A 14,429-nucleotide genomic window follows, 5' to 3' on the forward strand; every position below is an offset into this window, starting at 1 on the left:
GTGCTCTCGCAAATGAATAGTGCGAATGGTGCTATTAAAGTAGGCACCAGAAACTGCTGCTTTTGGCAGTCTCCGGAGAATGCCGACGTGAAATACTTAGTTCTTGTGATGTATTTTCTACCCCTGGTAGAGACCCTCGCGGTTGTCGTCGTCGTCGGCGCCGCCGCCGCTTTGGTAATAGCGGCAACTCGCCATTGTATGACATAGGGTGAGGTACCTTCTGCAACCGACTGAGATGGCAGTAAGCGATTGAAGCTGATTTGCAACCTCTTGTTTGATCAGCGTCATAAGGGCTTGAATGTAACTTGCGATGGGACACAGCAAGAAGTAGCGTCGCCTTTTTAGTACTGAAATTGGAGATGGAGAATTGCGTCAAAGATGGGAAATTCATTCCGGCAAGCGTACAAATGGCGAAAATGAGGTGTGTGTGGGGAAGCATATTGCGCCAGTGACCGTGTGGCCTAATGGATAAGGCGTCGGACTTCGGATCCGAAGATTGCAGGTTCGAATCCTGTCACGGTCGAGTTTTTCCAGTTCTGCAAAAGATGCATGCTGTTTTACTGTGTTGTTTGAGTACTACAAAACTAGTTGAAAGTTGCTGCTGTGCGCTTCCTGGCTGCAAACCGGCGTCTACCTGAAGCTCAAGCAAGACAAAGGGGTTGTGTAGCGAAATTTTCGGCACAGTGCCGATCAGGAGAGTTTTCTTGGAACTACTGCGTCTGACTCAGGACCCAAGAGCTACGCCACAGGCGTCTGCGCACAGTCGAGCATGTGTGTTGAATAATGGTGCTGATAGCCACGTATCATTTCAAGTAGATTTGATGCCTTTCGGAGACAATTTTTCATTGAATAGGATTGTAGCTCATTTGTGGCAGCAGGAAATAAGCTGTAGTCAAAAGGCTCTTCCATAGAGGGTCGCAGGTCGCGTAAATACTGTATGGCTCGTAACGCGTTGTGTGGAGCCCGGCTAGCTCAGTCGGTAGAGCGTGAGACTCTTAATCTCAGGGTCGTGGGTTCGAGCCCCACGCTGGGCGGCGCCAAATTTTGTGTCTACGCGGATGCAACCTGCGCCCCTCTCGTGAGCCTTGCGTAATGAACGTAACGGGTTACGACGATGCCTAGCTTCGTATGAATATCAGAGGAATGGTTTTTGAAGCTGAAAGTAACTCTGAAATGAATTAAATGTGTTGTTTTGAAGTTTTAGGCGTACATCGATATCGTGTGAGATGTGTAAGAAAGCAGCAGCTGTGCTAACTAAATACAAATAATGGTCGCTAATGCGGTGCGTTTCCAGCTGAAGGGCTCCGATTCACTAGTCCACAAGAATACAGTACCCGAAAATTGCGCTAGGCGGCGCCTCCTTAGCTCAGTGGCAGAGCGCTGGTCTAGTAAACCAGAGGTCGTGAGTTCGATCCTCACAGGGGGCAAATGAATTTTGTAAAAGCCCCTTCTACCGTAGCCCTTTCGAAAAAAGCGGTCAAGGATAAAAAAAATTATGAATGGGTGCGGTATTAAAGAAGTGCTCTCGCAAATGAATAGTGCGAATGGTGCTATTAAAGTAGGCACCAGAAACTGCTGCTTTTGGCAGTCTCCGGAGAATGCCGACGTGAAATACTTAGTTCTTGTGATGTATTTTCTACCCCTGGTAGAGACCCTCGCGGTTGTCGTCGACGTCGGCGCCGCCGCCGCTTTGGTAATAGCGGCAACTCGCCATTGTATGACATAGGGTGAGGTACCTTCTGCAACCGACTGAGATGGCAGTAAGCGATTGAAGCTGATTTGCAACCTCTTGTTTGATCAGCGTCATAAGGGCTTGAATGTAACTTGCGATGGGACACAGCAAGAAGTAGCGTCGCCTTTTTAGTACTGAAATTGGAGATGGAGAATTGCGTCAAAGACGGGAAATTCATTCCGGCAAGCGTACAAATGGCGAAAATGAGGTGTGTGTGGGGAAGCATATTGCGCCAGTGACCGTGTGGCCTAATGGATAAGGCGTCGGACTTCGGATCCGAAGATTGCTGGTTCGAATCCTGTCACGGTCGAGTTTTTCCAGTTCTGCAAAAGATGCATGCTGTTTTACTGTGTTGTTTGAGTACTACAAAACTAGTTGAAAGTTGCTGCTGTGCGCTTCCTGGCTGCAAACCGGCGTCTACCTGAAGCTCAAGCAAGACAAAGGGGTTGTGTAGCGAAATTTTCGGCACAGTGCCGATCAGGAGAGTTTTCTTGGAACTACTGCGTCTGACTCAGGACCCAAGAGCTACGCCACAGGCGTCTGCGCACAGTCGAGCATGTGTGTTGAATAATGGTGCTGATAGCCACGTATCATTTCAAGTAGATTTGATGCCTTTCGGAGACAATTTTTCATTGAATAGGATTGTAGCTCATTTGTGGCAGCAGGAAATAAGCTGTAGTCAAAAGGATCTTCCATAGAGGGTCGCAGGTCGCATAAATACTGTATGGCTCGTAACGCGTTGTGTGGAGCCCGGCTAGCTCAGTCGGTAGAGCATGAGACTCTTAATCTCAGGGTCGTGGGTTCGAGCCCCACGCTGGGCGGCGCCAAATTTTGTGTCTACGCGGATGCAACCTGCGCCCCTCTCGTGAGCCTTGCGTAATGAACGTAACGGGTTACGACGATGCCTAGCTTCGTATGAATATCAGAGGAATGGTTTTTGAAGCTGAAAGTAACTCTGAAATGAATTAAATGTGTTGTTTTGAAGTTTTAGGCGTACATCGATATCGTGTGAGATGTGTAAGAAAGCAGCAGCTGTGCTAACTAAATACAAATAATGGTCGCTAATGCGGTGCGTTTCCAGCTGAAGGGCTCCGATTCACTAGTCCACAAGAATACAGTACCCGAAAATTGCGCTAGGCGGCGCCTCCTTAGCTCAGTGGCAGAGCGCTGGTCTAGTAAACCAGAGGTCGTGAGTTCGATCCTCACAGGGGGCAAATGAATTTTGTAAAAGCCCCTTCTACCGTAGCCCTTTCGAAAAAAGCGGTCAAGGATAAAAAAAATTATGAATGGGTGCGGTATTAAAGAAGTGCTCTCGCAAATGAATAGTGCGAATGGTGCTATTAAAGTAGGCACCAGAAACTGCTGGTTTTGGCAGTCTCCGGAGAATGCCGACGTGAAATACTTAGTTCTTGTGATGTATTTTCTACCCCTGGTAGAGACCCTCGCGGTTGTCGTCGTCGTCGGCGCCGCCGCCGCTTTGGTAATAGCGGCAACTCGCCATTGTATGACATAGGGTGAGGTACCTTCTGCAACCGACTGAGATGGCAGTAAGCGATTGAAGCTGATTTGCAACCTCTTGTTTGATCAGCGTCATAAGGGCTTGAATGTAACTTGCGATGGGACACAGCAAGAAGTAGCGTCGCCTTTTTAGTACTGAAATTGGAGATGGAGAATTGCGTCAAAGATGGGAAATTCATTCCGGCAAGCGTACAAATGGCGAAAATGAGGTGTGTGTGGGGAAGCATATTGCGCCAGTGACCGTGTGGCCTAATGGATAAGGCGTCGGACTTCGGATCCGAAGATTGCAGGTTCGAATCCTGTCACGGTCGAGTTTTTCCAGTTCTGCAAAAGATGCATGCTGTTTTACTGTGTTGTTTGAGTACTACAAAACTAGTTGAAAGTTGCTGCTGTGCGCTTCCTGGCTGCAAACCGGCGTCTACCTGAAGCTCAAGCAAGACAAAGGGGTTGTGTAGCGAAATTTTCGGCACAGTGCCGATCAGGAGAGTTTTCTTGGAACTACTGCGTCTGACTCAGGACCCAAGAGCTACGCCACAGGCGTCTGCGCACAGTCGAGCATGTGTGTTGAATAATGGTGCTGATAGCCACGTATCATTTCAAGTAGATTTGATGCCTTTCGGAGACAATTTTTCATTGAATAGGATTGTAGCTCATTTGTGGCAGCAGGAAATAAGCTGTAGTCAAAAGGATCTTCCATAGAGGGTCGCAGGTCGCATAAATACTGTATGGCTCGTAACGCGTTGTGTGGAGCCCGGCTAGCTCAGTCGGTAGAGCATGAGACTCTTAATCTCAGGGTCGTGGGTTCGAGCCCCACGCTGGGCGGCGCCAAATTTTGTGTCTGCGCGGATGCAACCTGCGCCCCTCTCGTGAGCCTTGCGTAATGAACGTAACGGGTTACGACGATGCCTAGCTTCGTATGAATATCAGAGGAATGGTTTTTGAAGCTGAAAGTAACTCTGAAATGAATTAAATGTGTTGTTTTGAAGTTTTAGGCGTACATCGATATCGTGTGAGATGTGTAAGAAAGCAGCAGCTGTGCTAACTAAATACAAATAATGGTCGCTAATGCGGTGCGTTTCCAGCTGAAGGGCTCCGATTCACTAGTCCACAAGAATACAGTACCCGAAAATTGCGCTAGGCGGCGCCTCCTTAGCTCAGTGGCAGAGCGCTGGTCTAGTAAACCAGAGGTCGTGAGTTCGATCCTCACAGGGGGCAAATGAATTTTGTAAAAGCCCCTTCTACCGTAGCCCTTTCGAAAAAAGCGGTCAAGGATAAAAAAAATTATGAATGGGTGCGGTATTAAAGAAGTGCTCTCGCAAATGAATAGTGCGAATGGTGCTATTAAAGTAGGCACCAGAAACTGCTGCTTTTGGCAGTCTCCGGAGAATGCCGACGTGAAATACTTAGTTCTTGTGATGTATTTTCTACCCCTGGTAGAGACCCTCGCGGTTGTCGTCGTCGTCGGCGCCGCCGCCGCTTTGGTAATAGCGGCAACTCGCCATTGTATGACATAGGGTGAGGTACCTTCTGCAACCGACTGAGATGGCAGTAAGCGATTGAAGCTGATTTGCAACCTCTTGTTTGATCAGCGTCATAAGGGCTTGAATGTAACTTGCGATGGGACACAGCAAGAAGTAGCGTCGCCTTTTTAGTACTGAAATTGGAGATGGAGAATTGCGTCAAAGATGGGAAATTCATTCCGGCAAGCATACAAATGGCGAAAATGAGGTGTGTGTGGGGAAGCATATTGCGCCAGTGACCGTGTGTCCTAATGGATAAGGCGTCGGACTTCGGATCCGAAGATTGCAGGTTCGAATCCTGTCACGGTCGAGTTTTTCCAGTTCTGCAAAAGATGCATGCTGTTTTACTGTGTTGTTTGAGTACTACAAAACTAGTTGAAAGTTGCTGCTGTGCGCTTCCTGGCTGCAAACCGGCGTCTACCTGAAGCTCAAGCAAGACAAAGGGGTTGTGTAGCGAAATTTTCGGCACAGTGCCGATCAGGAGAGTTTTCTTGGAACTACTGCGTCTGACTCAGGACCCAAGAGCTACGCCACAGGCGTCTGCGCACAGTCGAGCATGTGTGTTGAATAATGGTGCTGATAGCCACGTATCATTTCAAGTAGATTTGATGCCTTTCGGAGACAATTTTTCATTGAATAGGATTGTAGCTCATTTGTGGCAGCAGGAAATAAGCTGTAGTCAAAAGGCTCTTCCATAGAGGGTCGCAGGTCGCGTAAATACTGTATGGCTCGTAACGCGTTGTGTGGAGCCCGGCTAGCTCAGTCGGTAGAGCATGAGACTCTTAATCTCAGGGTCGTGGGTTCGAGCCCCACGCTGGGCGGCGCCAAATTTTGTGTCTACGCGGATGCAACCTGCGCCCCTCTCGTGAGCCTTGCGTAATGAACGTAACGGGTTACGACGATGCCTAGCTTCGTATGAATATCAGAGGAATGGTTTTTGAAGCTGAAAGTAACTCTGAAATGAATTAAATGTGTTGTTTTGAAGTTTTAGGCGTACATCGATATCGTGTGAGATGTGTAAGAAAGCAGCAGCTGTGCTAACTAAATACAAATAATGGTCGCTAATGCGGTGCGTTTCCAGCTGAAGGGCTCCGATTCACTAGTCCACAAGAATACAGTACCCGAAAATTGCGCTAGGCGGCGCATCCTTAGCTCAGTGGCAGAGCGCTGGTCTAGTAAACCAGAGGTCGTGAGTTCGATCCTCACAGGGGGCAAATGAATTTTGTAAAAGCCCCTTCTACCGTAGCCCTTTCGAAAAAAGCGGTCAAGGATAAAAAAAATTATGAATGGGTGCGGTATTAAAGAAGTGCTCTCGCAAATGAATAGTGCGAATGGTGCTATTAAAGTAGGCACCAGAAACTGCTGGTTTTGGCAGTCTCCGGAGAATGCCGACGTGAAATACTTAGTTCTTGTGATGTATTTTCTACCCCTGGTAGAGACCCTCGCGGTTGTCGTCGTCGTCGGCGCCGCCGCCGCTTTGGTAATAGCGGCAACTCGCCATTGTATGACATAGGGTGAGGTACCTTCTGCAACCGACTGAGATGGCAGTAAGCGATTGAAGCTGATTTGCAACCTCTTGTTTGATCAGCGTCATAAGGGCTTGAATGTAACTTGCGATGGGACACAGCAAGAAGTAGCGTCGCCTTTTTAGTACTGAAATTGGAGATGGAGAATTGCGTCAAAGATGGGAAATTCATTCCGGCAAGCGTACAAATGGCGAAAATGAGGTGTGTGTGGGGAAGCATATTGCGCCAGTGACCGTGTGGCCTAATGGATAAGGCGTCGGACTTCGGATCCGAAGATTGCAGGTTCGAATCCTGTCACGGTCGAGTTTTTCCAGTTCTGCAAAAGATGCATGCTGTTTTACTGTGTTGTTTGAGTACTACAAAACTAGTTGAAAGTTGCTGCTGTGCGCTTCCTGGCTGCAAACCGGCGTCTACCTGAAGCTCAAGCAAGACAAAGGGGTTGTGTAGCGAAATTTTCGGCACAGTGCCGATCAGGAGAGTTTTCTTGGAACTACTGCGTCTGACTCAGGACCCAAGAGCTACGCCACAGGCGTCTGCGCACAGTCGAGCATGTGTGTTGAATAATGGTGCTGATAGCCACGTATCATTTCAAGTAGATTTGATGCCTTTCGGAGACAATTTTTCATTGAATAGGATTGTAGCTCATTTGTGGCAGCAGGAAATAAGCTGTAGTCAAAAGGATCTTCCATAGAGGGTCGCAGGTCGCATAAATACTGTATGGCTCGTAACGCGTTGTGTGGAGCCCGGCTAGCTCAGTCGGTAGAGCATGAGACTCTTAATCTCAGGGTCGTGGGTTCGAGCCCCACGCTGGGCGGCGCCAAATTTTGTGTCTACGCGGATGCAACCTGCGCCCCTCTCGTGAGCCTTGCGTAATGAACGTAACGGGTTACGACGATGCCTAGCTTCGTATGAATATCAGAGGAATGGTTTTTGAAGCTGAAAGTAACTCTGAAATGAATTAAATGTGTTGTTTTGAAGTTTTAGGCGTACATCGATATCGTGTGAGATGTGTAAGAAAGCAGCAGCTGTGCTAACTAAATACAAATAATGGTCGCTAATGCGGTGCGTTTCCAGCTGAAGGGCTCCGATTCACTAGTCCACAAGAATACAGTACCCGAAAATTGCGCTAGGCGGCGCCTCCTTAGCTCAGTGGCAGAGCGCTGGTCTAGTAAACCAGAGGTCGTGAGTTCGATCCTCACAGGGGGCAAATGAATTTTGTAAAAGCCCCTTCTACTGTAGCCCTTTCGAAAAAAGCGGTCAAGGATAAAAAAAATTATGAATGGGTGCGGTATTAAAGAAGTGCTCTCGCAAATGAATAGTGCGAATGGTGCTATTAAAGTAGGCACCAGAAACTGCTGCTTTTGGCAGTCTCCGGAGAATGCCGACGTGAAATACTTAGTTCTTGTGATGTATTTTCTACCCCTGGTAGAGACCCTCGCGGTTGTCGTCGACGTCGGCGCCGCCGCCGCTTTGGTAATAGCGGCAACTCGCCATTGTATGACATAGGGTGAGGTACCTTCTGCAACCGACTGAGATGGCAGTAAGCGATTGAAGCTGATTTGCAACCTCTTGTTTGATCAGCGTCATAAGGGCTTGAATGTAACTTGCGATGGGACACAGCAAGAAGTAGCGTCGCCTTTTTAGTACTGAAATTGGAGATGGAGAATTGCGTCAAAGATGGGAAATTCATTCCGGCAAGCGTACAAATGGCGAAAATGAGGTGTGTGTGGGGAAGCATATTGCGCCAGTGACCGTGTGGCCTAATGGATAAGGCGTCGGACTTCGGATCCGAAGATTGCAGGTTCGAATCCTGTCACGGTCGAGTTTTTCCAGTTCTGCAAAAGATGCATGCTGTTTTACTGTGTTGTTTGAGTACTACAAAACTAGTTGAAAGTTGCTGCTGTGCGCTTCCTGGCTGCAAACCGGCGTCTACCTGAAGCTCAAGCAAGACAAAGGGGTTGTGTAGCGAAATTTTCGGCACAGTGCCGATCAGGAGAGTTTTCTTGGAACTACTGCGTCTGACTCAGGACCCAAGAGCTACGCCACAGGCGTCTGCGCACAGTCGAGCATGTGTGTTGAATAATGGTGCTGATAGCCACGTATCATTTCAAGTAGATTTGATGCCTTTCGGAGATAATTTTTCATTGAATAGGATTGTAGCTCATTTGTGGCAGCAGGAAATAAGCTGTAGTCAAAAGGATCTTCCATAGAGGGTCGCAGGTCGCATAAATACTGTATGGCTCGTAACGCGTTGTGTGGAGCCCGGCTAGCTCAGTCGGTAGAGCATGAGACTCTTAATCTCAGGGTCGTGGGTTCGAGCCCCACGCTGGGCGGCGCCAAATTTTGTGTCTACGCGGATGCAACCTGCGCCCCTCTCGTGAGCCTTGCGTAATGAACGTAACGGGTTACGACGATGCCTAGCTTCGTATGAATATCAGAGGAATGGTTTTTGAAGCTGAAAGTAACTCTGAAATGAATTAAATGTGTTGTTTTGAAGTTTTAGGCGTACATCGATATCGTGTGAGATGTGTAAGAAAGCAGCAGCTGTGCTAACTAAATACAAATAATGGTCGCTAATGCGGTGCGTTTCCAGCTGAAGGGCTCCGATTCACTAGTCCACAAGAATACAGTACCCGAAAATTGCGCTAGGCGGCGCCTCCTTAGCTCAGTGGCAGAGCGCTGGTCTAGTAAACCAGAGGTCGTGAGTTCGATCCTCACAGGGGGCAAATGAATTTTGTAAAAGCCCTTTCTACCGTAGCCCTTTCGAAAAAAGCGATCAAGGATAAAAAAAATTATGAATGGGTGCGGTATTAAAGAAGTGCTCTCGCAAATGAATAGTGCGAATGGTGCTATTAAAGTAGGCACCAGAAACTGCTGCTTTTGGCAGTCTCCGGAGAATGCCGACGTGAAATACTTAGTTCTTGTGATGTATTTTCTACCCCTGGTAGAGACCCTCGCGGTTGTCGTCGTCGTCGGCGCCGCCGCCGCTTTGGTAATAGCGGCAACTCGCCATTGTATGACATAGGGTGAGGTACCTTCTGCAACCGACTGAGATGGCAGTAAGCGATTGAAGCTGATTTGCAACCTCTTGTTTGATCAGCGTCATAAGGGCTTGAATGTAACTTGCGATGGGACACAGCAAGAAGTAGCGTCGCCTTTTTAGTACTGAAATTGGAGATGGAGAATTGCGTCAAAGATGGGAAATTCATTCCGGCAAGCGTACAAATGGCGAAAATGAGGTGTGTGTGGGGAAGCATATTGCGCCAGTGACCGTGTGGCCTAATGGATAAGGCGTCGGACTTCGGATCCGAAGATTGCAGGTTCGAATCCTGTCACGGTCGAGTTTTTCCAGTTCTGCAAAAGATGCATGCTGTTTTACTGTGTTGTTTGAGTACTACAAAACTAGTTGAAAGTTGCTGCTGTGCGCTTCCTGGCTGCAAACCGGCGTCTACCTGAAGCTCAAGCAAGACAAAGGGGTTGTGTAGCGAAATTTTCGGCACAGTGCCGATCAGGAGAGTTTTCTTGGAACTACTGCGTCTGACTCAGGACCCAAGAGCTACGCCACAGGCGTCTGCGCACAGTCGAGCATGTGTGTTGAATAATGGTGCTGATAGCCACGTATCATTTCAAGTAGATTTGATGCCTTTCGGAGATAATTTTTCATTGAATAGGATTGTAGCTCATTTGTGGCAGCAGGAAATAAGCTGTAGTCAAAAGGATCTTCCATAGAGGGTCGCAGGTCGCATAAATACTGTATGGCTCGTAACGCGTTGTGTGGAGCCCGGCTAGCTCAGTCGGTAGAGCATGAGACTCTTAATCTCAGGGTCGTGGGTTCGAGCCCCACGCTGGGCGGCGCCAAATTTTGTGTCTACGCGGATGCAACCTGCGCCCCTCTCGTGAGCCTTGCGTAATGAACGTAACGGGTTACGACGATGCCTAGCTTCGTATGAATATCAGAGGAATGGTTTTTGAAGCTGAAAGTAACTCTGAAATGAATTAAATGTGTTGTTTTGAAGTTTTAGGCGTACATCGATATCGTGTGAGATGTGTAAGAAAGCAGCAGCTGTGCTAACTAAATACAAATAATGGTCGCTAATGCGGTGCGTTTCCAGCTGAAGGGCTCCGATTCACTAGTCCACAAGAATACAGTACCCGAAAATTGCGCTAGGCGGCGCCTCCTTAGCTCAGTGGCAGAGCGCTGGTCTAGTAAACCAGAGGTCGTGAGTTCGATCCTCACAGGGGGCAAATGAATTTTGTAAAAGCCCTTTCTACCGTAGCCCTTTCGAAAAAAGCGATCAAGGATAAAAAAAATTATGAATGGGTGCGGTATTAAAGAAGTGCTCTCGCAAATGAATAGTGCGAATGGTGCTATTAAAGTAGGCACCAGAAACTGCTGCTTTTGGCAGTCTCCGGAGAATGCCGACGTGAAATACTTAGTTCTTGTGATGTATTTTCTACCCCTGGTAGAGACCCTCGCGGTTGTCGTCGTCGTCGGCGCCGCCGCCGCTTTGGTAATAGCGGCAACTCGCCATTGTATGACATAGGGTGAGGTACCTTCTGCAACCGACTGAGATGGCAGTAAGCGATTGAAGCTGATTTGCAACCTCTTGTTTGATCAGCGTCATAAGGGCTTGAATGTAACTTGCGATGGGACACAGCAAGAAGTAGCGTCGCCTTTTTAGTACTGAAATTGGAGATGGAGAATTGCGTCAAAGATGGGAAATTCATTCCGGCAAGCGTACAAATGGCGAAAATGAGGTGTGTGTGGGGAAGCATATTGCGCCAGTGACCGTGTGGCCTAATGGATAAGGCGTCGGACTTCGGATCCGAAGATTGCAGGTTCGAATCCTGTCACGGTCGAGTTTTTCCAGTTCTGCAAAAGATGCATGCTGTTTTACTGTGTTGTTTGAGTACTACAAAACTAGTTGAAAGTTGCTGCTGTGCGCTTCCTGGCTGCAAACCGGCGTCTACCTGAAGCTCAAGCAAGACAAAGGGGTTGTGTAGCGAAATTTTCGGCACAGTGCCGATCAGGAGAGTTTTCTTGGAACTACTGCGTCTGACTCAGGACCCAAGAGCTACGCCACAGGCGTCTGCGCACAGTCGAGCATGTGTGTTGAATAATGGTGCTGATAGCCACGTATCATTTCAAGTAGATTTGATGCCTTTCGGAGACAATTTTTCATTGAATAGGATTGTAGCTCATTTGTGGCAGCAGGAAATAAGCTGTAGTCAAAAGGATCTTCCATAGAGGGTCGCAGGTCGCATAAATACTGTATGGCTCGTAACGCGTTGTGTGGAGCCCGGCTAGCTCAGTCGGCATTCTGGCTTTAGCCGTCGCCGCGGTCGGACGTGCTTGTTGCTTGCTCCGCACACGCCTGCGCAATCGCCGGTGTTTTGTGTTTACGTACAGCTGTCTGTGCATTTTCGTAGTGTTATTGCATTTGGTGGTCCTGATAAGTGTTTTTGAAGTGTTATTGTCCATTCTCCGTTTCGTTCTTCGTCGCGATTTCGGTTTGTACCGGAATTTCGTCGGCACGGAAGATCATGTCTGACACCGTCAGGAAGAATACGTTAGTCTTCTCGTTCGAGAAGGAAACCCGGCCGGTCCAACCCACTGCACTGGAGATCCATGACTGGCTCACAGAGGTAATCTGTATCAATTCTGACTCTGTTCACACCACGCAGTTAGATGCTGAAAAATACTGTGTTTATGTTAAATTTCTGAACTCCGTGACTATCGATAAGTTAATTGCAAAATGGGGTAATTCTGTTGAATTTGTTCATCGAGATGGTTCAAAAAGTAATGTTTCTGTACGAAAAGCTGATATCATGTACACCAATGTGAGGATTTTGAACGTTCCTATCGAAGTTGACAATCAGTTGATCAAAGACGCTCTATCTAAATATGGGGAAGTTAAATCCATCTTTAACGAAAGATGGTCGAAGCTGTACAAGATACAGTGTTATAATGGCATTAGGTCCGTCGAAATGGAGGTGAAAGCCAATATTCCGTCCCATATATCTGTTGCAGGTCATAAAGCACATGTTGTTTATTCTGGACAGGAGCGTACGTGTAATATTTGTAACGAGACAGGTCATTTCAGACAAGATTGTCCACGCCGTGTTTTTGTCCTCCGGAATAATCTAACACAGCGTCAAAAATTGACCCTTAGCGACGTCTTACCAAGCAACAACTCCCCTCCTTCTGCTAATGACAGTGGTGCAGGTACTTCTACAATGCCCGCTGTAACTAACACAGAGTTCCCACCTCTGCAAGTAATAACAAGTCACCCTTCTGTTCCCGAATGCGATCTTCAGAATAAGAAACGACCGTTGGAGGTGACTGATGACGGCTCGGACGGCGAGTCCTCCCGCAACTCCCCCTCCACCCGCAAACAGAAGCAGTGTGACGCAAATGTGTTAGAGGAAACAGACAGCACATGTATGGAAATGACGACAGCGGCTAAGACAACCCAACCGCTGTCGGCTGCCGCACAGGTACCAACCGACCACAGAGGCGAAGCAGTAACGGTTGTCGCGGCGACGGACGTGCCGCACTCCGAACCCCATGAGGTGACGGAGCAGAACCGCATTCACGAACTTACCGACCCCCAACCAACCGATTCAGTCAGTGCCCTGGAGTTAGTGCCGGAAGGACAAGGAAGTGGACGTCATGAACAGGACACTGTTGAGGCAGCTTCGGTCTCGACGGTGGTGAAGATAGACAACGCGAAGGACGGCGCGTTGAACCACGATGTCCAAAGACGTAGACTCAAACCGCAACCTAATCTCAAAGCTTCCCGTAACCAAAGCAAACAACAACCTGGACAAGATGACGCAACGGCCAAGAATGTCCTGTATGAAATTATTACAGAAAAACCTAAGGATGTACCTTCAAGTACCATTACTGATGGAAAGCCCCTCTGCAAAACTAAAACCCGAGAACTTAGGAATACTCCACCACACTGAGGATCACCATTCACCAAAAAAAAAAAAAAAAAGGGGGAAAAAATATCGTTGAACCGCTTTACGTTCTGATTGTCCTATTGTCTTAGTCATTTTTCGGAGGAACCAAACGCAGTGGTTCATGAATTTTCCATACTCATAGGTATTTCTCTGTAGATTATTCTTGCAGGTGCTTGTTGAAGTGGAATATTTTATCCCTTCTAGAAGCGACACAGCTCCCTGTTTTTATCATTATTTTACAATTTTTTTTATTCCTTTATGTACATTTTTATGTAAACTAAATGTCCCAGGCGTATACTTTTGCAACTATCAATATTAACAGGATTACATCGACGACTAAAATTGCGGCGCTCAAAGAGTACCTATATGAGTCAGGGACGGACATTGTTTTCCTACAAGAAGTTGTACTCACTAACCTTGCAGTGCCAGGATATTTGTCTATTTCAAATGTCTCGCTTGACACTAACATAGGGACAGCAATTTTAGTCAGGGAGGGGATCCCTGTCACAGATATTGAAAGATTGGAATCCGGCAGAGCGATAGGTATAAAAGTCTTTGGTTTTACTCTTATCAATCTGTATGCCCCTTCCGGCACATCCAATAGAATGGCAAGAGCACAGTTCTTTAAAGACGAGATCATTTATTTATTGCGGAAAAACCCAACGGATCTTATAATCGGCGGTGATTTTAATTGTGTGATCAATAAAAAAGACCAGGTTCCAAATTTTAATAACTGCAATGAATTGAAGCGTTTTGTCACTGTTTTACAGCTTAAAGATGCTTGGGAAATAACGTATCCCACATTTGTGGCTTTCACATATATCGGTCCTCAATCACGAAGTAGAATTGACAGACTCTACATATCGCAAAGTCTAGTCAGCTCTTTCATTAAAGCGGAGATGACTCCTGTCTACTTTTCTGATCATAGTGCCGTGCTTGCTACCGTCAGCCTTACTGCGCCACCTACTCGTCGTTTCAGAAGTCAATGGCACCTTAACATGTCACTGATGCAGGAAGACGGACTAGAGGAAAGTTTGACAGAAGCGTGGGCGATGTGCCTCCGCTCCGTAAACAGGCATGTCTCAGTACTAGACTGGTGGTGCAACAGGGCAAAGCCTAAACTGCGAAAAGTTCTCATCCATTATGGTGCACAACGATCGAAAGACT

General features: G+C 47.4%; 22 non-coding genes across 22 annotated transcripts; all 22 read left to right on the forward strand.

Moving 5' to 3' along the window:
- Nucleotides 1-450: 450 nt before the first annotated feature.
- On the forward strand, nt 451-523 carry Trnar-ucg. The gene has a single exon. It is a non-coding gene; the product is annotated as a tRNA-Arg (tRNA).
- Nucleotides 524-961: 438 nt separating this feature from the next.
- Trnak-cuu lies at nt 962-1,034 on the forward strand. Its single transcript has one exon. It is a non-coding gene; the product is annotated as a tRNA-Lys (tRNA).
- A 321-nt stretch (nt 1,035-1,355) lies between these two features.
- Trnat-agu lies at nt 1,356-1,427 on the forward strand. The gene has a single exon. It is a non-coding gene; the product is annotated as a tRNA-Thr (tRNA).
- A 542-nt stretch (nt 1,428-1,969) lies between these two features.
- Trnar-ucg lies at nt 1,970-2,042 on the forward strand. Its single transcript has one exon. It is a non-coding gene; the product is annotated as a tRNA-Arg (tRNA).
- Nucleotides 2,043-2,480: 438 nt separating this feature from the next.
- Trnak-cuu lies at nt 2,481-2,553 on the forward strand. The gene has a single exon. It is a non-coding gene; the product is annotated as a tRNA-Lys (tRNA).
- Nucleotides 2,554-2,874: 321 nt separating this feature from the next.
- Trnat-agu lies at nt 2,875-2,946 on the forward strand. Its single transcript has one exon. It is a non-coding gene; the product is annotated as a tRNA-Thr (tRNA).
- Nucleotides 2,947-3,488: 542 nt separating this feature from the next.
- On the forward strand, nt 3,489-3,561 carry Trnar-ucg. Its single transcript has one exon. It is a non-coding gene; the product is annotated as a tRNA-Arg (tRNA).
- A 438-nt stretch (nt 3,562-3,999) lies between these two features.
- Trnak-cuu lies at nt 4,000-4,072 on the forward strand. The gene has a single exon. It is a non-coding gene; the product is annotated as a tRNA-Lys (tRNA).
- A 321-nt stretch (nt 4,073-4,393) lies between these two features.
- On the forward strand, nt 4,394-4,465 carry Trnat-agu. The gene has a single exon. It is a non-coding gene; the product is annotated as a tRNA-Thr (tRNA).
- A 542-nt stretch (nt 4,466-5,007) lies between these two features.
- Trnar-ucg lies at nt 5,008-5,080 on the forward strand. The gene has a single exon. It is a non-coding gene; the product is annotated as a tRNA-Arg (tRNA).
- A 438-nt stretch (nt 5,081-5,518) lies between these two features.
- Nucleotides 5,519-5,591, forward strand: Trnak-cuu. The gene has a single exon. It is a non-coding gene; the product is annotated as a tRNA-Lys (tRNA).
- Nucleotides 5,592-5,912: 321 nt separating this feature from the next.
- On the forward strand, nt 5,913-5,984 carry Trnat-agu. The gene has a single exon. It is a non-coding gene; the product is annotated as a tRNA-Thr (tRNA).
- Nucleotides 5,985-6,526: 542 nt separating this feature from the next.
- Trnar-ucg lies at nt 6,527-6,599 on the forward strand. Its single transcript has one exon. It is a non-coding gene; the product is annotated as a tRNA-Arg (tRNA).
- A 438-nt stretch (nt 6,600-7,037) lies between these two features.
- Nucleotides 7,038-7,110, forward strand: Trnak-cuu. The gene has a single exon. It is a non-coding gene; the product is annotated as a tRNA-Lys (tRNA).
- A 321-nt stretch (nt 7,111-7,431) lies between these two features.
- On the forward strand, nt 7,432-7,503 carry Trnat-agu. The gene has a single exon. It is a non-coding gene; the product is annotated as a tRNA-Thr (tRNA).
- A 542-nt stretch (nt 7,504-8,045) lies between these two features.
- Trnar-ucg lies at nt 8,046-8,118 on the forward strand. Its single transcript has one exon. It is a non-coding gene; the product is annotated as a tRNA-Arg (tRNA).
- A 438-nt stretch (nt 8,119-8,556) lies between these two features.
- Trnak-cuu lies at nt 8,557-8,629 on the forward strand. Its single transcript has one exon. It is a non-coding gene; the product is annotated as a tRNA-Lys (tRNA).
- Nucleotides 8,630-8,950: 321 nt separating this feature from the next.
- Nucleotides 8,951-9,022, forward strand: Trnat-agu. Its single transcript has one exon. It is a non-coding gene; the product is annotated as a tRNA-Thr (tRNA).
- Nucleotides 9,023-9,564: 542 nt separating this feature from the next.
- Nucleotides 9,565-9,637, forward strand: Trnar-ucg. Its single transcript has one exon. It is a non-coding gene; the product is annotated as a tRNA-Arg (tRNA).
- A 438-nt stretch (nt 9,638-10,075) lies between these two features.
- Trnak-cuu lies at nt 10,076-10,148 on the forward strand. The gene has a single exon. It is a non-coding gene; the product is annotated as a tRNA-Lys (tRNA).
- A 321-nt stretch (nt 10,149-10,469) lies between these two features.
- On the forward strand, nt 10,470-10,541 carry Trnat-agu. Its single transcript has one exon. It is a non-coding gene; the product is annotated as a tRNA-Thr (tRNA).
- Nucleotides 10,542-11,083: 542 nt separating this feature from the next.
- Trnar-ucg lies at nt 11,084-11,156 on the forward strand. Its single transcript has one exon. It is a non-coding gene; the product is annotated as a tRNA-Arg (tRNA).
- Nucleotides 11,157-14,429: the final 3,273 nt, after the last annotated feature.

The sequence above is a fragment of the Schistocerca americana genome, chromosome 7 (assembly GCF_021461395.2).
Source record: "Schistocerca americana isolate TAMUIC-IGC-003095 chromosome 7, iqSchAmer2.1, whole genome shotgun sequence".
In the NCBI taxonomy this organism is placed as follows: domain Eukaryota; kingdom Metazoa; phylum Arthropoda; class Insecta; order Orthoptera; family Acrididae; genus Schistocerca; species Schistocerca americana.